Consider the following 23,415-nt stretch of genomic DNA (forward strand, 5'->3'; position numbering starts at 1 on the left):
CTTGCTTTTCCAGAAAAGCAATGACGATCTAATGTAAAATCCTTATTGTTTTTCTGGAAAAACTATGCTGCTCCCGTTCGGGCAAAAGTCCTTTTCTGGAAAAACTGTTCCAGTGTAGACAGCACAGTAGTCTTTTCCCCAAAAAAGCCCCAATCGCGAAAATGACGATCGGGGCTTTTTTGCGGAAAAGCGCATCTACATTGGCCATGGACGCTTTTCCGGAAAAAGTGCTTTTCCGGAAAAGCATCCTGCCAATGTAGACGCGCTTTTTCCGGAAATACTTATAACTGAAAACTGTTCCGTTTTAAGCATTTCTGGAAAAGGGTGCCAGTGTAGATGTAGCCTAATAGTAAAACTCAGGTTGTTAATATTGGAAGTTTTGTAGTGTGAAGCAGTTGGTCTCACATTTCTATGTTGAGTTAAAGATGATTAGTACTTTTTAAATAAAAAATTGTTAAGCCAATCATGGTAAACCAAGCCAGGCCTGTGCCCCTGAAGATGTGACCGTATTGTGGCTGGGGGCAATGCCGGTTAACAGTTTTCTGGTTAACAGGGTGCTGGATAACAAAGGTTTCACTGTAGATATATATTTTAAAGCAAAATGACGACGTGACTTGCCCCTGGTGACACAGTAGAGCAGTGGCAGAGTCAGGAAGGGAGAAGTTTGGCAGCTGAGACTCCAAGAGCTGAGTTGCTGGGCAGCAGAAGAGGAAATCAAAGAGGAAAGACAGACACAGGGGAAGAAGCAAATGGAGAGAGAGAGAGGATGCACAGGGCCCTGCAGAGGAAGTCAGGACATCCAGCCAGAAAGTGCTGTAGGTGCCGACCATCTGACTTGGGGAAGGGGGTGGAAGCCACTGCTCTCATATGCAGCCCATGTAGCTGGAGAAACATTGTTTTATTGCCTCTCAAGTGCTTTTCCAAATGGGGCCTGAAGCTTTCACACACTCTTCTTGGCCTCCTCTGCATTCCCTCGTTCCTAGGAGGCAGAGAGATTTTTATATCCATCCAGCATTTAAAAAAAAATCCCCAAACATAAAGCCAGCTGCCTTAAAATATAAATCCCCTTTCCTAGCCGATGCTCATAATTTACTGTTAGCCCAGATTTTATTAAGAACATTTTCAAGGGCTGCACAGAGCCCCCTCCATAAATAGCACATAACTCACCATGAGGATTTCCTCTCCAGTGGGACTTTTAATGTTTAAAGCAGAGGTGTCAAACGAGCTGCTCAAAGACCAAGCGTGGCCCTGGAGATTTCCACATCTGGATTATATCTCAGCGCTTAACACATTAGGTTTTGCCCCAAGCAGCTCCGGATTTCCCCCCTCACTCCCTGCCGAACCTGAGTTTGATTTGATTTAAGGGGCTCCATGCGTTCAAAGGAAAAGAAAAGTTACTTGCATAAACATTGAGAAGGGCTGCCGTGCACGCTCACGAGCTCTGACTCACAGTGCCGTCCCTTCTGTCCTACAGCCTGTTTGTGAGGAAGAGGAGAGCGGTTCTTTATTTCAGGCTGCTGGACACGGCTCCCTCAGGTTTTCTAGATCAGTGGTTTTCACACTACGGGTGGCAACCCAGTACTGGGCTGTGGAATGTCAGACTCTGGGTCTCATTGTTGCAGGGTGACCAGAGGGGATGCTAAGACTGTGCTGTACCCCAGAAGTGGCTGGCAACAGGCCCGGCTCCTAGGTGGGAGGGAGCACACAGGGCTCCACGCATTGCCCTGTTCTGAGCACTAGCTCCGCACTCCCATGGGCTAGAACCTGCTGCTGGCTGCTTGTGGAGTGCAGCATGGTCTGTGGTGGCAGGAGAGGCAAAAAAGCTGCCTTAGCACCACTGACTGGGAGCCACTCTAAGTTAAGTCCCTTCTGCCCCAGCCATGACTCACCCCCAAAGTCAGAGCCCCCCAAGCTCTCCTCCTCAGCCCCACCCTGGAGCCCACACTCCAGTCAAATGAGGTTGGGTCGCAGCATCAACAATTTTCTTCAACTGGGTCAGGAGAAAAAAAAAGTTAGAAAACAGCTGCCCTAGATCCCAGGTTAATGAAACACAACCTGAAGCCAGAGACTGATGTCAGTCTCCCTGAGTCCTGGCATGGATCAGGTGGTCATGGAAAAGACTGAGCCATAGGCATGGGAACCAGAGGTACAGAGGGTGCTGCAGCACCCCTGGGCTCCTGGCCTCACTCCTGCAGACCAGGTTTTCAGCTGCTAGCCCCACATGCTGGTTTCTCGGCTGCCACCCCACATGCCATGGGCTCTGCTGCCAGCTCATGCACTGGGGTCTCAGTTACAGCCTCATGTGCCGGGGGCCAGCAGAACCACTGGCACACGGGCCGGCACCTGAGAACCCAGCGTCCCAGCTGCTGGCCCCATGTGCCAGAGGTTTGCCCTTGGCCCCAGCTGGGTTTGGGGGTGGATGGGGCAAGAGGGCTCAGTGCCCCCACTTTTTAAAATGTTCCCGTGCCACTGCTGTGAGCTGCACCCAACACCCTTTCTCTCCCCAATGAGAGCAGGCAGAGTCATCTGATGTCTTGGACATGGCGTCAGGCAATCTAGGTTCTCTTCTGTTTAGACTGTCCCCTCTTTGGGACTGGGAGTATCTCTTCGAACATATCTGCACTGTGGCTAGTGCAACAGGCCTTCATCTCATTTGGGGCCTCTAGGTGCTGCAGGTTGGATCTCCTAGGCCAGGTATTCTTGAGACCTGACCAGACCTGGAGGAGGGATTTTGCTGGACCGGGGAAGTCATTCCTGGCTCCCCTGCTACTGTACCCCTAGCCCTGGCCTGGCTGCTGGCCTCCACCAGCTTCCCCCCTGCCACCAGTCCCCCCACTGTGCCTGTCCCACTGGGCAGTCCTGCTGTGGCACCCTGGACTCCTGCTGCCCTAGCAGCCCACAGGCTTCCCAGCCACCAGCTCTCCACTGGGACTCTCTGGTCCTGGAACATCTGGACCAGAGAGTCCTGGTTTGGAGAGGTTCAACCTGTACTGTAATACAAGTACATAATAGGTCACTACCAGCTAGAGCTGGCTCCCATCCAGCAGCTAAAGACTCCATTTTCCAATCCCAAGCCCCTGTATCACAGGAGGGTCCATTTTAAATGTTTTAAATTGTCAGAGTAAATTCCTTCCTCCTAAGCTGGGCCAGAGCAGCTTTTTGCCAGAGGGTGTTGATCTCAAACTAGTCATGGGGCGAAAGCCCTGAAATGCAAACGGAAAGGGACTTGGGGAGAGCGCTGGAGGTGTAGGGGGCTGAGAGGAAATCTTTTGACAGCTTCCTCTTGCCAGCTTTATCTGACTGGGGAAGCTCTGTTGTGTGCGGTGGTGTAGCCGTGGCAACAGCTGAGCACTTGGGTGGCCACCCAGGAGAGATTAAAATGCTGTCCAGCTGATTAGCAGAGCACCCACAGTGCCTACAGCCGGCAGCATGTTTTTCTCGAGGTGGTGCACATCGGTACATGCCTCAGTGTGCATAACAAAATTTATTCTGCATATGAATAGAAAAATAGCGAGAACACTGCGTGGTGGTTCCAGAATATTAGCAATACAAGGTGGGTGAGGTTGTATCTTTTATTGATCCAGCTTTGGTTGGGAAGAGATGAGAGACCAGTTTTTGAGCTGATAGAGAGCTCTCCTTCAGCCTGGACCTTTTGACCCATAGCAAGCCCCCTGGAACAGGAAGACCAGGGCTTAGATAAGATCGATAACAAGATCCATTTCTGAATATTTGTTTCTAATTCATTCTGATTTCTCTCTCTCTTTTCCATTGCAGCTAGATCCTGAGAAGGCCTGTGCATGTTGCGCCCGATCCTTCCAGGGGCTGTGTCCTCACCTCCCAGAGCTTGGTGCCCATGGCTTCCGTGAGAGCAGAGGGTGTTCGGCACCTTGTGCATTCAGCTGGAGCAGCCTGAACTCCCCTGGACTGCAAGTGCTCAGAGGTGCCAAGGGAATTTTCCATTGGCTTGAAGCCAAGCCGGATCAGGCCTTGACCGTGTAGCCCAGACACGGGTCAGGGTTGGAAGTGGAGGATGGGCGTCCCGAACTCTCCACAGACTGCCCAGAAGTGCTTAGCGTTGCCAGGCCTTTGTGTCACCTCCTCCTGAGGTTTCCTATTACGGGCACTGGTGTGATGGGGGAGCCATCCCAACCCATCCCACATGCCCCCACCCCATGCACACCTGCTGCATGCAGGGCCAACCTTAGGGAAAATGGCACCTTGAGCAAACTTGTGTTTTGGTGCTCCCACCCCGTGGGCAAAGCACCACCCATTTCCCCTGGCACCATGGGCTCCCTACCCCTGCACCCCCATCCTGTGCTCTCTTAACCACTAGCCCCTGACCTTGGCACAGCGCCCCCTTCAGCCCAACCCCGGCACTTTCCTGCCACCTGTGCCCCCAGCCCTGGGCTTCCAGCATGCCCCCCCCATCTCTTCACCCCCTTTGCCCAGAAACATCCATGCCCGGTTGCCCCTCACCCCCTGGCTATGGTGCCCTGGGCATGGGCCCAGCCTGCCTGGCCCCTAAGACTGGGCCTGGCTGCATTGCTAAGGAGCCTCAGCCCCAGATGACTCCCTGTGAGGTCAGGGTGGAGCCTACGAAACCGCCCGGCAGAAGGTAAAAAGGGCACATGGCTGCTGGCTCCAGGTTTGTCAACTCTCCGCTGACTCCAGACGCCCATTTCTCTTCTCCTTCCCTTCCTTGGGAGGCAGGTTGATAGGTGAAACCCGCTGACTGTGTGTAAGTGTTGTAATGACATTAACAATATGCCGCAGGCAAGTTTCCAGCGTGAGGCAAGCAGCCTCCGCTCTTAGCGTGCAGGCTTGGCAGGCCGACACTTTCCCATGCCTTCTGCCCTGTGTCACGGGGGAGGTGGGCCACTCCCAGGCTGACAGCTCCGACAGGATACCTTCACAATGACTGAAATAATAGCCTTAGCCATGGGAAAATGAGGCCGAGAAACCCCCAGGGTGAATTGAAAGATGAATAACTTCCCTGAAGCTACATCCCAGAGCGTGCCCCAGCCTGTAGTTGATCTACATGCTGACTTCCCCGCTTCCTCCTGCTCTGCCACCACCCTGCACTCCCCTCCTGGGAGACAGATCTGTCTGGATTCTATCGCTCTCGTAAAATAACTGAGTGCGTTGAAAGAGAAGATGAAAAGGCGGCAGAGGGCCCTGGATCAAAGCACAGAGCGACCCCTGCAAAGCATCAAACCTGCCTTCTTTAAGAACTGTGGTTAATAAACGGTACCTTTAGAAGGGCCTGGAGGAGTTTGTCCAGGGGGTTGCATGCACTGCTTTGCTAACCTCGCTTAACCATCCAGGACTGAATGAGACGCTTTGATTTTTACTAATGGCAAAGAAGCCGATGCAGACTTGGGGTTGCAGCTTTAACAGGCCCTGGCCCTGATCCTGCAGTCGGGCCCATTTGTTAGTGTTAGTCCAGTCCACTAACACACATGATGAGCAGGATTGGGTGCACTGCTGCCTCGCACTGGTTAATCCAATGGCCAAAAAGCTAGGGGGAGCTAAGCATCTCAATGTGCTTAAGACCATGTCTCCCAAGACATGCCCATTCCCCACCCAGGGTCTGCTCCTTTATACTTCTGCTCTTGCCAAGACAGGAGTGGGCATGCAGGGCCTTGTGACCCATCAATGAGAAGGCTCCATCTAACATTTAATCCCACTAGAACCCAAGTGTCACCTCCCCTCTGAAAACCGTGCTCACCAAGACAAGAGCCTGGAGGAGCCTGATGATGTGTGTGTGTGTCCCATCACCCCCAGAAATATATCCTGTGTGGGAGCAGTTATGGTGAGAGATGGCCTCTACTGTTCCCCAGACAGTGTGTCAGATAACTGGACCGCATGGCATACAGCTCATTACCAGCCAATTGGCTTGATGAACGTGGCATCTTGCGGCAGCGAATGGGGCAAATGCTAGGCTGTGCTTTGGTTACAGTCCTGATGGCTGGTGATGGACTCTGCAGAGGGCCTACAATGTCCGAATTTCGATAAGGAGGCTATTAGCAGCTAGTCTGGGCAGACTAACAGAAAACGGTGAGCCTACAATTCCCCGGCAAGTAATCAAGGTTAATTTCAGCACAGCATTACAGCGAGGTGCTTAGCTCGTGTTACTTTAACACACGCCTGTATTTGCAAAGGGTTTTTAACTGCATATACAGGGGTATGTCCACTCGGAGAGGAGGCCTGTTTCTGTTTACATTCCATATTCCGCAATCCGTATACACGTCAATCAAAACTGTTGTTAGCCATGACTGTCACGTCAAGGCCAGGTATAACAACAAGGGTGATTGACAGGAAAGTTTGTTATCTATGAATGTGTCATCCCATCTAGCACCCATAGCCAGAGTTCTATCTGACAGGTCATCAGTGGTAGAGTTCCATCATCCATATATTATAAGACCGCTCGAACAAATAATTTCCTGGCTAGTCTCAAAACATCCCAGTTCTTTAGCATTGCTGTTACCGTGAGATATAGGATTTGACAGTGGAAGATGGGCACGGGGCTAGTGGACCTCGAGGGCCAGTAAGTAAACACTGGGCTAAGCCCATCCCTGATGCAACCCCTCTGAAAGCCACAGATGAATCTGGATCTTTCAGGAGAAACTGATGGAATCCCCGAGGTTAGGGGAGAATGTGACTAGTGAGAAGCAGGCTGCAAAAGGTTGGAACATTTCAACATGAAGCCCCAACAGGAGGCAGCTTAGTTGACACGTCAGGCTACAAGATCTCAGAAGAACAGATTTTCTCATGACTGCCCCAGGAATCCTGCTTCCATTCATTTCACACGCATGGCTACTTTCATAGGTGGCACAATGCAGGGCCACCGTACCTGTACTTCTCCCCGATGGTCCATCAAGGACACCGGCTCTAGATTCCAAGCTCGTCAGCCATCACCTCTCTCGAGTGGACACCTCCATCTCTTTCTGAGCAGGGCTTTCCAGGCTGCACAGTTCTTTGCCTATTCTGTGACATCCCTAGCAAGCCAGACCACCTGAACAGACCAGTATCTGCATTTTGCAATGTACCCCACAGATCTTTTGAAGCAAGCACATTTATTCTTGAGGTGAATGCATTATAGAGATGACATATAGAAACAATAAAAGATCCCATAAGCATGCTAAAAGCTTACCAGGGACCACTCATCAGTCTGATGGGCCTCAGCTAGCCAAAATCCTTCCAACTCTTCCCAGGAAGGATTGGGTTCCCGCTTGTCCATTTGCTGGATCAGAAGGAAGGTCCTGGTTCAGTTTTAACTCGGGCTATTTATCCCAAATTCCTTTGTCTTCAGTTGCTGGAGAATCCATCTGAACTAGAACCCCTATCCCATGCCACTAAGTGCAGAGAGGTGGGCAAAAATAGGACATGAAGGGGGAGAAGGCTCCCCATATTTTTCTGTCAGTGAAGGTAAAGGAAGTTCCTTTTTCCAACCAACTCCATCCATGAAAGAGCAGTGAGGAGTCCTGTGGCACCTTATAGGCTAACCAAAGTGTTGGAGCATAAGCTTTCGTGGGCAAAGACCCACTTCGTCAGATGTATGTAGTGGAAATTTCCAGAGGGAGGTATAAATATGCAGGCCAGAACTCCCCTGCCTGCATATTTATACCTGCCTCTGGAAATTTCCACTACATGCATCTGACGAAGTGGGTCTTTTCCCACGAAAGCTTATGCTCCAACACTCCAGTTAGTCTATAAGGTGTGTGGCGGGGTCCTCCCCGCCCCGTTCTCTCCTCCCCGTGATTAAAGCAGTTCCCCCCCACTCGTAGACCCTAAGGTCTGGTCTGTGGTTAAAGCAGGCCCTGAGGCCCAGTCCAGCAGCCACAACAATCCCTGAGGCCTAGACCGTGCCCTGAGGGGTTGGGGTAGGGGGGTCTGGGCCCTCCCTCTCCACCGGACCCCAACCCAGGGCCCTAATAGTGGTGGGTTGTTCCCACCACTGGCTCAGCAGGGGGGTCCTCCCCGAAATGCGCCGAGCCCACTGGGGTGCTTCCTACCCCAGCCTTGTGGCCTACGGTGGTCCCACCTGGCGATGCAGGGCTGGCGGCGGCGGCGGCAACGTCAGCCGGTCCCGTCTCTGGAGCAGCAGCGCAAGGGTTGTCCACTGCAGCGGGGCGGGCGGTCCCCTGGAGTCGGCGTTGGGGCGTGCTCGGCCCAGGGATGGTGGCAGGAGCGGCGGCGGCACCTCCGGCTCTGGTTCGGGCCGCAGGTCCGGCTGCGACCCTGCAGCTGGGGCAGAGGCTCCTTCCTCCCCGGCAGTCCACCCCAACTGAGCAGCCCGGCAGCCTTTTATAGTGAGGCTGCACTTCGAGCATGCCCGGGAGGGCTGTGGGGGAGGGGCATATTCTACCCAATAAACGGGCTCCCCTCCCTCCTGCTCAGTGTGGGGCAGGCTAGCCCCGTCACAAGGTGCCACAGGACTCCTCGCCGCTTTTGCAGATTCAGACTAACACGGCTACCCCTCTGATACTTTCCATCCATGAAGCAGAGGGATGTCTGGGTTTAATCTTGCTCATTCAGGGTCTGCTTCAAAAAGTCCACTAATGATACCAACCACCTAGGCAGGTGAATGACCCTGAGCTAATGACAAAATACTAAGCCAATGCTACCATTATTGATAATGATGGATCCAATGCTTCCACCCTTCCTTGGGCTGAAAAGTACCTGACTTTGCAGGTTGTGCTTACAAGGAATGGTAATAGGTAAGCAAAGCTTAATCAGAACCAAGGATATTAAACACTCTGATAAAGTTCATTTTTATATTTGGTGCAGCGGCTGTGTCAGTGTCACAGCTGGGATTAGAACTTGGGGATTTCTTCTTCCCCCACCTGCCTTTAAAGCAAGTCCAGATCCACAATAATATTGAGGCACCTAAACGCCAGGCTTAGGCACCAAAGCTTGAGCTCAAGTGCTTAAACCCCAGCACCCTCACCTCTCTCCAGGCAGCTCCCTCACCTCTAGAGCACCCTCCCTCCTCCACTGGGCTACCCTTTTCCACCGTGCAAAGAGGGCAGGCACCTGTTAATACAAAGTAACTTGAGGTTGGCTGAGATCCCGGGGAGCCTTTCTGGAGAAGCGGTGTGCATGCTCCTGTGATGGAAACCAGATGTCTCTTTGTGAAGCACATAGGATACCGAAACTGGAACAGGAACGCATCTATTGCTGGATTGCTTCAGCCACACTGACTCCACTTTTACCCATTCTTTATGAATTACGATGCCTGGGGTGAGGGAGAGACATCCCCCAGGATCTGAGAGTGGAGATAAATCCATTCCCATGAGGAAGGTGGGGGTGGAGGCAGAATCCCCAAACCAGTGTTCCCTCTAATTTTTTCCATTCATGGGTGGAATATGTTTTGTTACATGCACCAAGGCATGTACAGATGTGCACCACCAGTAAAAGGACATGCTGAGAGAGACTGGCTGTTGGGCGCTCTGTTAATCAGCTAGGTGGCACCTGAATTTCTCCTGGGTGACTGCCTAAGCACTTAGCTTACAGTAGGCACTGCCCTAACCTACCCCCCCCCCCCAAACACACATTCTTTTGGGGTCCAGGAATCAGTGGGAGCATAGTTCCCACTGGAGACTAATGGGGAATCTCTGTTGCAGCTGGGGGCTGCATAAGCGTGGCATGATACCCTTGCATGCTGTGGAGCTCCTATTCATGGTGGTGGTGGGGGGAGGGGGTGCCGCAGGGGCAGGTATCTGGAGCAATGCACCATTGAACTATGCGTAGGAGGAAGGCAAAGCAATTAACCAAAGAAATGAAGCCCAGAATCAATGCAGAGATGCAGGAGTTGTGTAGATTTCCCAGTCATCTGCGCACCCCACCCCAGATAGGCCGTTCTGTGAAAAACTCTGCAAGGGGAAGCCGTTCTATGGCTCTGCAAAGACCCTGTCCTGAAGATTTTTCAGTAGCAGGAGCTTCTCTTCAGTCCTCCACTCAGCAATTTGAACTATTGCTTGCTTTGAGTTCTGCAGTGCTAAGTGTATGCATCTGTCCCAGGCATGAATTTAGCTTTGCTCTTAATGATGAATCAGCTGATGTGGGAATTGATTCTCCAACAGTATGGCATAGCTCTCTCAAACCAGTCCTCTGAGATTTCACAGTGAAAGCCTCCGAAACCTTAGAACTCAGGGAGAAGCCAAAAGCTTTAAAAGCATTTATGATCAAAGCTAAGATATAAGAGTTAATTTATCCTGGGCAGAATTTGTGTTCAGGACCATAATCTGTATTTCAGTAGGACCAGATCTTCTGTAGCAGGCCTCCTGCTCTCTGTACTGAAGGCAGAGTGGTATATTTTGGGAGCAGAACTTGTACAAAGAAAATAAGCCTCACTTAAGACTGGACCTATACATGTGACCCTGACACTTAATTTTAGCACAGGCAAACATCTGTAGTGTAGACAAGGCCTAAAACACTTTTATACTGGAATAACTGGATCCACACTACTGTTTATACGGGCAAAATAGTCCCAAGTGAAAAAATCACCCTGTAATGCTTTGCCTACACTAACCGGTTCCATCAATCTACTTGAAGTCAACATACTCACCATGGTGTCTTGCATGCAGTAAGGTCAACAGAGGCTGCTCTCCTGTCCATGCCAGCTACTCTTCTCGTCTTGGTGGAGTACCGGTGTTGATGGGAGAGTGTTTGTAGATCGATTTATCAGGTCTAAGCAGATGTGATAAATCAACAGCCAGTAGATCAATCCCTGCAGTGTCGATCCATCATGTAGTGTAGACACCACCTCACTAACATGATTATACTGGGGTATAATTCTTGTAATGAATATTACAAGTGTAATGAAGCTAAGGCTACAACATAGTTAGCTAATCGCAAATTGCATCCCAAGCATTAAGAAAGTTTTTCTCATGTTCAGCTAACTCATCTGAGCTAACACAATCAAAAGCCCCATTTGCCCATCAAGGCAGAGTCATTTGAGAACTGGAGCTGCTGAGCACAGAGCTCTTTTGAAAGTCTGCCCCATTTGGGTGGAGAAGTTGAAGAAATGAGCATGCCTACTAGCTAGCTTTCGCGGGCTGCCTGTTTCGCCCTCTGCTTACAGGAAGTATCTTTATGAATTAAAATCTGTGACAATGGGATTGAATTGCAACCCATGTGCAGAGGCCTCCCTTTTTAGAATACTTTGCTCTGCGCCAGTGGTTTGCGTTACATTAATATATGTTGTCAGCTATTTTAACGGGAGTAAACGACCAGCAATGTGAATGATGAAGAAGCTGCGAAAAGAACTGGCTGTGTCATCTGTTAGCAGACTGACCTTGTGTTTCTAGCATCTCACACACACAAGGGGACAGAGTCAGTTCCAGTTCTTCACTAGCCAGAGGCCAGGTTGTTTCAATGCTTGTAACGAAGTACACTGTTACCGAACGAGACCCCAGCTTGGCAGAAGTCAGTGAAGTCTGCAGCGCAGATCTCACTGGTAGAGCAACACATTCCTGGGTTGTTTTGAATGGCTCGCTATTTGCAAAGAACTTAAGTTGCGTCAAGGCAGCTGAATTTACCCTCCTTATAACCAGGTCACAGAACTCGGGGTCCCTACCAAAAATAACCAGATTATGTGTGTCAGTTGATTTGAAGTTTAAATAATGTTTGTGCCATCTCCTCTCTTAGGTGCGTGGCTCTGTTCTCTCATCTTCATAAGGTTGTTAAAAATAATAATAAAAAAATGATGGACAGGTTAATAGTCACGGCTATTGGCCAAGATGGTCTGGGATGTAATCCCTAGGTCTCCGACGGACAGATGCTGGGACTATAGGACAGGGGATGGATCAATGAGTGTCCTATTGTGTTCATTGACTCTGGAGCATTTGGCATTGGCCACTGTTGGAAAGCAGACAACTGGGCTAGATGGACCTTTGGTCTGACTCACCTGTTAGCATCTGTCAGTATGTCTGTTCTAATGGTCTTATGACGTCTACCGCTCAGCAGCAATGTGAGAAGAAATCCTGTTTATATATTTACTGGCTAAAAACTGCTCCTGAAGCCAGGTGCAATCAATAAGTCATTTGTTGATTGTGGTCGTTCTGCCCATCAATCTAATTTCCATGTGGGCATTATCTTAGTGTTTTACACTAATACATCCCATTGCCTTTGCTATTCACACGTGAGTGTTCTTGTTGTTGTACATTTCCACTTCCTAGGAGGGGATTAAAGAACCTCGTTGCAAGGATGCGGGGTGCCTTGGCCTTAAAAAGAAACAAAAGACGCAAGCTCATAGTCGTTTTGCTAAAATCAAATTCCTTCTGTTTCCACATTAAGGAAAAGAAAACAATAAAACAGCAGAAAACATCACTTGCTCTACACCTCATCAGGCATCATCTGTGGTTTGCTAAGTAAACCCATGCACACAGAAGATGTACAAAGTAAACAAATTACCTTCCTGATTAGAACAGGGATGTGAAAGGTTAACCAATTAACCAGTAAACATCACCCTAAATGGGTAATGCTTACCGGTTCTGGTTAACCAATAGGGGTTGGAGCAACTCCCCACCTGACCCAGACAGGGGGCTACTCCAGCCCCACAGAGCCCATGGCAGGCACGAACTACTGAGGCAGCACCTGTCCATGGTGTGCCAGGCCCAGCTCCCCTGCCACTGGTTACACGCTGGCTCCCCAGGAGTGGGCCTGGGAGGGGCTGCCAGCCCCGCTCCCAGGGAGCTGGCTGCAGAGCCCGCAGCAAAGCCTCCCTTGAAGCAGGTCTGGCAGCTTTTGCCAGCTCTGCTCCCAGGGAAGCAGGTTCACTGCCACAGCAAAGCCACCTTCCCGGGAGCCAGGCTAGCAGGGGCAGGCAGCCCAGCTCCCAGAGAGGCTTTGCTGCGGTCTGCAGAATATAACGTTTTATACTGCAGAGCCCACAGCGTGTAACTGTGTAATGTGATGTTTAACCAGTTAAAGGGGGGCAGGCGGGGAGGCCACTCACCCAGGCTTGCTGCAGACAGGGCCTGCTCCAGGCAGCCCCCTGGGACCAGTAAGCATCATGGTCAAGGGTGATGCTTACCGGTTAACCTTTCACATCCCTAAAAACAAGTGCATGCTATACACCATTAGCCTGACTATTTGGCAATCATTAAGCCTGGAAAGTAGCATTTATTCACACAAGCACTCCCAAACTCAAGTGACTGATGTTTTTCCTTTTGTGTATGAGACTTGAGTTATAACTCAAATGACCTTTGCAGTAAAGAACAAGCCCATTGACTTCAGTGGGTGAGTGAGTGCTATGTACAGAATATACCTATTTCATAAAACTAGAAGGGGCTTTGAGAGGTCATCAGTCTAGTCCCCTGTCCTCACCAAATACCATCCCTGACAGATTTGCCCCAGATTCCTAAATGCCACCCCCCCCCAGGATTGGGCTCACAACCCTGGGTTTAACAGGCCACTGCTCAAACCATTATACTATCCCTCCCATTGCAGTGCAAAGTTTGCAGACTATGCCTTGATGCTCTCCTCACTTGTACTGGCATTAACTCTACTGACTTCAGTTCATCCACTCCTGAATAAACCAGGCCCTATGTCTCAATATAGGGTTAGATTCTAATCTTGGTTATACCAGTACCTGGAATCCGAATCGAATCCACTCCTGCTGCTATACAAGGGAAAAGTTCTGGTCCACCAATCTCCTTTTGCTTAGAAAAGTGATACTCTTTTTTATCTCCTCTATTTTTTTCCAGGCTAGGCCTCTAAACACATAAACAGTCTTAATGATGAAACTATAAACTATGGTCTGCCGGCCTCCAGAAGTCAATGTTAAATATAGCCTCTAACTGCTGCTAATTGATTTTAGATGTCTAGGGATAGCTTTTGCCTTCACACCATCCCACCCACACTGCTCAAGAATTCCTCACCTGTCCTTGTCAGTCTGTTAGGTTTAGGGGTGCTTGTCGCAAAGCCCTTGCATGTAATATCTGTCAGCTGTTTTTAACCCCAGAATGCTGTCAAATTAAAAAACCAAAAAGTCTGGTCAGAAACCCCACTTTGTGCCTTTGCAAAATCAAAATACATTTGCATTCCTTTCTTCATCTGCCACTATTTTTCTGTTTAGCCCTTGACATTTTCCCATCCTTTGAAACAAGATGCATGTTCACAAATATTTGCCTGAGAAAAGTGTTTATCAATGGGACACAAAGGAAAATGGCTCATTTCTGCCCAGATCACATGCACGACCAGATGTGGGCAGTCCTGCATGCGGCTCACAAACCCTAACTTGGAAAGAAAAGATTGACTCACCCCAGGCCTCAGTCTGCTGACAAACCAGGAAATAAACAGAAGCATAAAGACAGATTTGAGTTGTTTGAAGCTGGTTCAGTAGAAGCAGCAAGGAAATAAGGAACGGACACAATGCAGATTTTGTATCAAGGGCAGGGCTGTTACTGACAGGTGGCTGACCATGGCAATGCACACTGATAGAATTTTCCATGCAACTTTGGAGACTCCTAAAGTGAACTGCATTCTTGTAAAGATTTAAAACAGCGACATCATCTGACCCATCGCTCTAGGTGCCATTAATATTGTTGCTTCTTGCTCCCAGTTGCTCACGTGCAATCACGAGATGCTTCAGACAGAAACGCACAGAGCCCAATCATGCCACGATGCTGGACGCTCTCAGCTCCCACTGAAGTCAATGAGAGGCATTTTCTACCTGCAATTGACCTGAATAGAAGCTTGATTGGACTTGTTAAAAACAAAAGCTAAAAACTGCAGGCCAAGATTTTCAAAAGTGGCTACTAGTGCCTTCGTTACAGGCTTCGCAACCGGAGGTGACTTAAAAAGGCCTGATTTTCAGGGGGCAGGTACTTAGCACTTCCCGGAAATTAGATGTTTATAAGGCCCCAGTTGCAGTGGAAAATCTCAGCTATCCCTAATAACAGAATCTCTTAAGTACACTTTAGCAAAGCCTATACCCTCAGATCATTATCCTGAACTTTATGCATTTAAAATTGATCAATGGGCATCAGGTGTTTAAAAAACAGTCTTCCCAAGATTTACAGGACTTTGCAATCGCAAGATACGCTTAAGCAAAGTTTGTATCAATGTGATGCATGAGGATTTTGTATCTAAAACCTTGAGATCTTATGAAATTGAGACTGAGAGTGACCCAACATTATTTGGCAAAACAGAAACAATTACTTGGTACTAAACAAATATATCTTGGACCACAATGGAAGCAGAATAGGGCCCTAAATGTCTATACGTCTGCATATGACACTGATGGCCCAGTACTACATGGCTGTGTCTAGACTGGCCAGTTTTTCTGGAAAATCAGCCGCTTTTCCGGAAAAACTTGCCAGCTGTCTACACTGGCCGCTTGAATTTCCGCAAAAGCACTGACTTCCTACTGTAAGAAATCAGTGCTTCTTGCAGAAATACTATTCTGCTCCCATTCAGGCAAAAGTCCCTTTTGCGCAAAGCTTTTGAGCAAAAGGGCCAGTGTAGACAGCTCAGATTTGTTTTCCGCAAAAAAGCCCCAATTGTGAAAATGGCGATCGGGGCTTATTTGCGGAAAAGCGCGTCTAGATTGGCACGGACGCTTTTCCGCAAAAAGTGCTTTTGTGGAAAAGCGTCCGTGCCAATTTAGACGCTCTGTTCCAAAAATGCTTTTAACAGAAAACTTTTCCGGTAAAAGCATTTCCGGAAAATCATGCCAATCTAGACGCAGCCCATGTGTTAAATAGCCAAACTCTTGATGAGTTAGTGTGCACAGGATCAGGCCCTTAGAAGAGGCAAGCAAAAATTCAAATCAATCCATGTTATTTTGCAATGTCACATGCTCTTGAATTGCAATAAAAAAGCGACTTTTACCATAAGTTTTGGGGATCATAAAAACCTCATCCTCCCTCTACCCCCCTCCCTAATTAAATGTTTCATTTACATAAAAGAATTACCAATCCACAAACACGACCCTCTAGCTCCTGCAGGGATTACTTTATGGGAGTAATTCTCCTTTTCCCACCATTCTGCCTCACTCTAAACAATCAATAACATCAAAATTAGACAGAACTGTTGGTTGCAAAAAATTCACCTGCATTGGATTTGCAGGTTTGGAGATGTTTTATTTAACAATGACGGATGTGAAGACGTAGAAAACAGAGCAGAAATTTGGCGCCAAAGACCTTGCTTTGAAAGCCTGCATTCCACCCTACTTAAGAGGGGCTAAATGGAAAGATCTGATTAAGCATCTCAGTATTGTGACCCTGACCTCAAAGAACATGCCGATTCTCTAGAGGAACTTCATTTCAATTAATCAAGTTAACAGCCTGAGTAAATCTGGCTGCATTCATTGAGCTGTGGGAGCTGCCTGCGACCTGCCATTTGCTCTGGGGGCTCCAATCCCCTCCTTCTAGTCAAAGGGTCTTTGGGATTAACAATTTGAAGCAACTAGTTGTGTGACTCAACCTGCTTGGTGATCTGGCTTTAATTTAAGATAGTCAGTGATTCCTTTAAAGCTTGTCCCAAAACAACACTCATTGTTTAGACATCAAGGGGACCAGGCCTCTAGGAAAGACAGATGGAGAGGCGACATAAAAAGGATAATTCGGACCTGTGTGTTAAAATATTCATGATTCAATACGGGCCAAATTGTGATAGAATTCCTCATGCCAAGTAGCCCTTTAGTCTCCAAGCAGTCTCAGATTTTGGGGGGAAGGGGGAAAGAGTTAGTCAAGGAGTAAGATTAGTGTTATCTTTAGTAATTAGTAATTATCCTTGTAAGATAATTAAGAAATGCATTTTAAGTGTTTACCGAATAATAAAATCTGCATAACAAGGGCTTTAAAGTATCACTTTAAAATGTATTTAAAGTATTTAAAGTGTCCTTGGATGTTAATAAATCAGTAACACACACAGAGACACTGTCTGAAATGTAATGCAAAGAGTAATATATTAATGGGGAAGATTCTGATACTCTTACTCAATGTAAGAGTGACCCACTAAAGGCAATGACAAAATTCCCTTAGAATTCAATGGGAACCAGATCAGACCCTAAAATGAGTGCTGTTACTGGCTTCCGTAATGGTACAGGGCCTTCCTGTACAGCAATGAGCAGTGACACCCATTGGCCTGAATGAGGCTGCTCATGTAACCACTCCCAAGTTCACACTCTGCCCTCTAAAAGCAGGGAAGATAGCAACAAAAAAAACCCAGTCCAAAGCTGCTTTCCTTCTCGGCCACCAGAACCCTGGCAGCAAATCCTTCACCTTCACTGCTGATTTGGGGGGGGAGGAAGGGGTCGTTTCCTTAAAGTTAAACCTTAGTTCAGTGTTTCTCAACCTTTTTTTATAAAGTACCCCTTTAAAAAAAAAAGAAAAAAGAAAGAAAAGAATTACAAGTACCCTCAGTACCTACAGTTTTCAGACACACAATTTGTTTCTACCACTGCAACACATTTGTTTAAACAACTTAATCGTAGCCAAGCGGGCAATGACATTTTTGGGTGTAAAAAGTACAAAAATAATAAAACACTGTAAAACTTAAAACAAAAATTCAGTTTTCTCCAAATTTCAGTTGTGTTGACCTACCCCCCAGATGTCTCTCGAGTACCCCTAAGAGTACTCATACCACTGGTTGAGAAACACTGCCCTAGTTAATCTAAGTGCACACCTAATAGCTGTGTCTTCGCTTTAATTAAGCACCCACGGTGCTTGCCTATCTCAGGTCTGCTCCCTAGGCATCCTGCTGGCCCACAGGTCTGCCCTTTAGGGTTCCCAGCAATTCAAATTTTCCCACCAGGGCTGCATGCCAGCACCTGCATGCCAGGTGCCCACCTGCTTTGGTCCTCTTGCCTAGGGTGCCCACGTGGGTCTGTTCCTGATTCTGCCTCTTACAGTGCTCATCTGGGTTTCTGGGTTAATGCCCTCACGTGTCCGCCAACCCCCAGGTGTGCCCCTTAGAGCAGTGTTTCTCAACAAGTGGTATGAGTACCCTTAGGGGTACTTGAGGAAAAATTTCGGGAGGGAGGGATACATGAACACAACTGAAACTTGGAGAAAACTGAATTTGTGCTTTAAGTTTTATAGCGCTTTATTATTTCTGTACTTTTTACACCCAAAAATTTCATCGCTTGCTGGGCTACAACTAAGTTGTTTAAACAAATGTGTTGCAATGGTAGAAACAAATTTTGGTGTGTCTGAACACTGTAGGTACTGGGGGTACTTACAACTTTTTTTATATAAAGGGGGTATTATATATAAAAAAAAAGGTTGATAAACACTGCCTTAGAGTGCCCAGCCGTCCGGATCTTCCCAGTGGGGCTGGTGCCAGCATCTGCATTCCCCGCCTGCCGTCGTCCTCTCTTCTTGGGTGCCCTGGTGGGTCTATCCCCCAAGGTGCCCGCCTGTCCCCAGGCCTGCCCCTTAGGGTGCCCATCTGCCCCCATAGAATGCTGCTGGCCCCTACCCGCCTGGGTCCTCCTCCCGCACGGGTGCTGCGCCCTGGCAGGGCGTGGGAGGCGCGCCCGGGCTCACCCTTTAGCCCCGGGGCGACGTCCCACTTGGCCCTTCACTGGTGCCACCCGCCCGCGGCCCCGCGGGGGAAGGAGCGAGCGAGGCTGGCGGCGGCCCCGGCCCTTCCCAGCAGCGGCAGGGCAGGGCCGGGCCATGGCCGGGGCACGCTCTCGCCTGGCGCAGGCTGCAGCGTGTGGGGCGGCGCGGCGCGGCCTCCGCCCGGCCCGGCAGGGGCTGGCTGCTGGCGGCGCGCCCGGCCGCAGGCTGCAGGGTTCGCGCTGTTCTCACGACCTCCCGTCCCACGCAGGGCTGGGGCCGGGCGCGGGCGGAGCTGGGAGCCGGGGCGGCTGCCTGGCCCAGCGCACCGCCTGCTGCCTGTGTGCAGCCGCAGCTCCGCGCCGCACGCCGCCTCCCGCCCGGCCTGGCTCCTGGCTCGGCTCCATCGCGCGCCGCAGCCTCCGCTGGGCGGCGGCGGCTACTCAGCAACGGGGGGGCTGGGGCCTCCCGCTAGTCTCGGGCTTGCGAGCACCCTGCACCCCCGTGCGCTCTCCCAAGTGCACCGCTCCACCCCGATTTCTTGGGGGACGGGTGTTTCTAGTGTGTGTGTGGGGGGGGGGGGTTAGATGTGTATGTATTTTGGGGGGAATGTTTGGATGGGGATCATTTTGGGGGTCAGAGTGTTTACATGTGTATATTTTGGGGGGGCTTTTTGGGGGTATATCTTTTTGGGGGTCACTGTTTACATGTGTATTTTTAGGGGATGTTTGGATATATATTCATTTTGGGGGGTCAGTGTTTACATGTGTATCTTTTGGGGGTGATGTTTGGATGTATATTCATTTTGGGGGGTCAGTGTTTACGTGTGTATCTTTTTGGGGGGAATGTTTGGATGTGTGCATTTTTGGGGGTCAGTGTTTACATGTGTATCTGTTTTGGGGGAGTGTTTGGATGGGTGTGTATTTTGGGGGAGAAGAGTGTTTACATGTGTAGCTATTTGGGGAGGATGTTTAAATGTGTATCTGTTTTTGGAGGGAGAGGCTGTTTAATCCAGAGCTGTTCATCCAGATATTTCACAGGCACACACACAGACCCCAATTATCTCCAAACTGTAGGGGGTGAAGAAAATCCGATAAACTATCCCACGGAGTAAAGTGTGCAAAAAACAAAGCTGTTCCCTGCTGGAAGTCAAGGGAGTCATCTTAGGCATTACCCTCCCCTTCTCCCCCCAACTCTGAAATCCACTGGGGCTTTTGCCATTACTTTCAGTGGGCCAAACACTGCTATCCTTACACTGGTTTACTAAAGGGGCCAATCCTACAGTATTCTATGTAAGAGTATGGATAAAATGAGCTCTGAGTAGTAAGCAGTCCTGGGGGTAGTATTCAGACCCCATTCTTTTCCCCTTTCCCCTCCTACTCCGACCTTTTCTCTTTGATGCCTATATTAATTTCCACAACTGCTGGTGGTTGTTAGTGGAGAGATTTGTAGTTAACTCCTAAATCTGGAGTAGGTTAATGATCTCTGAGCTAAAGGAGTAGTAAGGGCATTTGCTGGTTTACACAGGGAATAGCTTCCTGGCAGAGCATAAGGATAGCAATTGGTTTCCTACCACTGGGGCATTGTGAAGCTTAATTGTTTGTAAAGTGCTTTGGGATTCTTGGATGGGAGGTTCAAAGCAGGACTGCTAGTGCATTGCAGTCTTATATTGATGGGCACCATTCTGCCTGCAGCTGTCTGAGCAGTAGGAGAGTTAGAAATACATAGAATGTAGCCCAACATCAAAAGGCTCTGGGGACAGGAAGTGTCATAGCCAGCCCTCTTTTGCAAGGTCTCCTGTGGGGCCTCATTCAGTTGCATCCCCATCATTGTTTTGCACCCTCGGTGTACGTGAAGCATCCGTACCCCTCCTGCACCTGCCCTTTTTCCTCTTTGGGAGGCTCTGAAATTGATCCCCAGCGAGTGATGGAGGAAAAAGCAAAAATCCCACTGGTCAGTTGTGTGGAAGCAGCAGGGTTAACAGGCCGGAAAGGAAAATAGAAACTTCTGGGATGCTTAGCTGATGGCTCAGGACTGTTTCTCACAGAGAAAATGAATCCAGTGGACTGAGTCCTGATGGTCTGGCTCATACAAAGATACTTTACCTGTAGCCTTTTGGGTCAGACTATATAACTCGTCCTCCTGTTCTTTACACCACTACTGAAATCACTGGGACTAGGAGAGAAGGATGCAGCTGCACAATGGGGCATCACAACCTAGGTCAGTTTCAGCTTTGAAATCACTGTGGTTTTTCTCCCTCCCACCACTGTCCCAGGAAAGTGCTACAGCCAAAAGACTTCAGGCTGCCTACGCCCTGCCAGGTGGAGAGATGATGGCATAATCCTTACCACCTGGTGCCTTGTTCACCCCTTTGGACTTTTGCCTTCCCCCATCATCATCACCATACTTTGTACTTTTATAGCATTTTTACTGGGCTAACGCCAGCTTTAAAAAAAAAATCATCCTTCAGTCTGAAAAATTGCTACCTACGAGAAACACCTACGATCATGCGAGGGGAAAAAAACCCTAATGGCTGGGGGAGGGGAATGGTCTTGGGGGTGGGTATAGTAATTTTAGTTAATTTTTCTGCAAGTGACTAGATTCAAGGTCCCAGAAACCCATGGCTGATCTGAAAATAAAAGCAGAACTCCTGACTCCTTGATCAGTGCCTTAACCATTGCAAATTCATTGTTCATACTTTTCTAAGTGACAGGTGTAACCCTTAATGAGTGTCTTGGAAAGTGTCATGTAAAATGCCTCTTCCCTAGGTCGGCAGACTGGGGGTTATGGGGAGACCTAAGGCCCAAGAGCTGGATGCAGCCCCTGGCTTGCCTGGATCTGGCACTGGAGGCTCAGGGCTCCCCCCCAACATTGGGGAACCTGTGCTGGTACTCCAGCCCCCCGTCCTCCCCTCTGTGCAGCTGGAGCACAAAGTGTATTAGACTGGGGCCTCTATGCTCTGGTGTGTGAGGGGAATGTGGGGAGTGTCTTTCTTCTTGGTCGGAGGCCATGTCAGTGAGAGTTTTTTGTTTCTCACTTATGTGCAGCCCCCGACTGATTTTTTTCAGTAGCCCCAACCCAAAAGTTTCCCCACCCCTGTCCTCAGTGATGGAGGGCAGAGGGGGTGGGAGGAATAACTGGAGGAACTTAATACTGTTTTCTCTATTTGAACAGATGTAATACATCAAAACCCTATTGGATAAAATCAGTCTGGTCAGTCCTTGCTGTTTTCTTTTTGCTTGGATACTTTAATATGTCAGCAATATAAACTCTGCTAAATCTAGGGCAGATTGGGGGCTGAGGGGGTGGCGAATGAAGGACAAGCCCAGTGCTATCCCAAGGAGGTATACAGTTACATCTAGGCGACAGGCAGGCTTTCATCAGATCTTCCACCTCTGCTTCAGACAGAGGCGGCGGGAGTGGGAACAGGTTGGGGAGGATGGGAGAGTCACTCTAACCGGATTTTATGTCTGTGATTGCATAACAAAGCCCTCTGGGAACCGTCTCATTCCAATGGATACCTTGTCCCAGCCTTGGGAGTTCTTTCTGCACTGACCAGTCACCAACATTTTAGAGGAGTTGCCAGACTGGATCAGATTCAAGGACCGTTGCGTGTTAAGATGGTTCAGAAGGTGAGAAACCTCCACTTTGGCAGATCTGGGGTAATCTGAAAGTCCTAACCCCTAAGAGCCTTAACGCCTGAAACATGAGACTTTATATCCTTTCTGAAATGTGGGAGAGGGGGATTGGTATAAACTAGATGGTCTTGCTATCCCTAGGATCATCCTTTGAATCTTGCTAAATTCTTGGCTTCAGCGCAACCCATCTGGCATAACTAATAGTCTAAGGTTTTGGATTATTGGAACAGAGCATCCCACCCTTTGCATTAAAGGGATCTTGTTTGCTAGGGGCAGTGATGCAAAACATGTCTTTAGGCCTGACCTGTACATACATGCTTAATTCATCATGCAGTTCCCTTCCCCACATAATATTGGAATAATGTGCACAATGCTTTCCTGTCTACACTTTGCATTAATTCCCAGTGCTCTTGTTGGCCTTATTAATTGGTGGCCATTAAAAGTGGTTAATTCTCTGTGCACAGGGTTGCAATTGCTTCCACTTGGCCAGGATTCAAGCAGTGGGGTGAGTCATAATGGGTGGCAAAATTGTCTTTTCCTCAATTCCCCTGCTCACAGGGGGGAAAAAAATCAAAACAAAACACCCTGAATTATTCTCTTTTATGAGATAGGCATTGTGAGGCCAGGCAATTGAATTTACAACAGCATTGAGTATCAGAGTCTATCTGGCCCTGTCAATGAGAATGTGGTAAGGGGAGGGGGGGGGGAGAGAAGAGACATACATTAACCCTCAGCTCTGCGTTCCCAGGCATTTCAATAGGATCCCAAACTTCCAAAAGAGCCCGCTGCATACTCGATGAGACCCTTTATACCTTTTAATTGCCCTTCCCCACAATGGAGGCCGACTCTCGCCTCTTTCCTAGGCAAGATAGTAACTTTTGCACTCCCTCTCCCACACTCTCTTAAAGAGTGGGGGGAGGGGGAGTGAAATTTTATAGCACATCTTATTTCAATGAACTCCCTAAAAAACAGGTAATGAAAGCAGTGTTTCTGTGAGCAGGAGTGGAGGTGTGTACAGAAAATGCCTCCTTGGCTTACAAGACCCTTTGTGAAAATGAAGCAGAGTTCCTTTTACACAGTAAAATAATTTCAAACAATTTTAACCCTCAAACCAAACCTCTGGAAGAGTATCCTTGTCATGCATCCCTCGGTTTATTTACGGTCACCCAAATTGCTCCCCAAACTTGTTTGCATGCTGAGGTCTTCCTTATCCCCATATGTCCCTCATACACCTCCCCTTCCCCCAGTGAGAAAAGCAACCA

General features: G+C 48.8%; 1 long non-coding RNA gene across 2 annotated transcripts; it reads right to left on the minus strand.

Moving 5' to 3' along the window:
* Window positions 1-879: 879 nt before the first annotated feature.
* Window positions 880-14,353, minus strand: LOC142819446 (uncharacterized). Of its 2 annotated transcripts, XR_012897355.1 has the most exons (5): window positions 14,269-14,353; window positions 11,912-12,227; window positions 10,571-10,692; window positions 1,399-1,475; window positions 880-979 (listed from the first exon to the last, which is right to left on the minus strand). It is a non-coding gene; the product is annotated as an uncharacterized LOC142819446 (long non-coding RNA). The 2 variants fall into 2 exon arrangements; XR_012897356.1 differs by lacking the exons at window positions 10,571-10,692; window positions 11,912-12,227; window positions 14,269-14,353 and adding an exon at window positions 8,045-10,554.
* Between the last annotated feature and the right edge of the window lie 9,062 nt (window positions 14,354-23,415).

This window comes from Pelodiscus sinensis, chromosome 23 (genome assembly GCF_049634645.1).
Source record: "Pelodiscus sinensis isolate JC-2024 chromosome 23, ASM4963464v1, whole genome shotgun sequence".
Taxonomy (NCBI): domain Eukaryota; kingdom Metazoa; phylum Chordata; order Testudines; family Trionychidae; genus Pelodiscus; species Pelodiscus sinensis.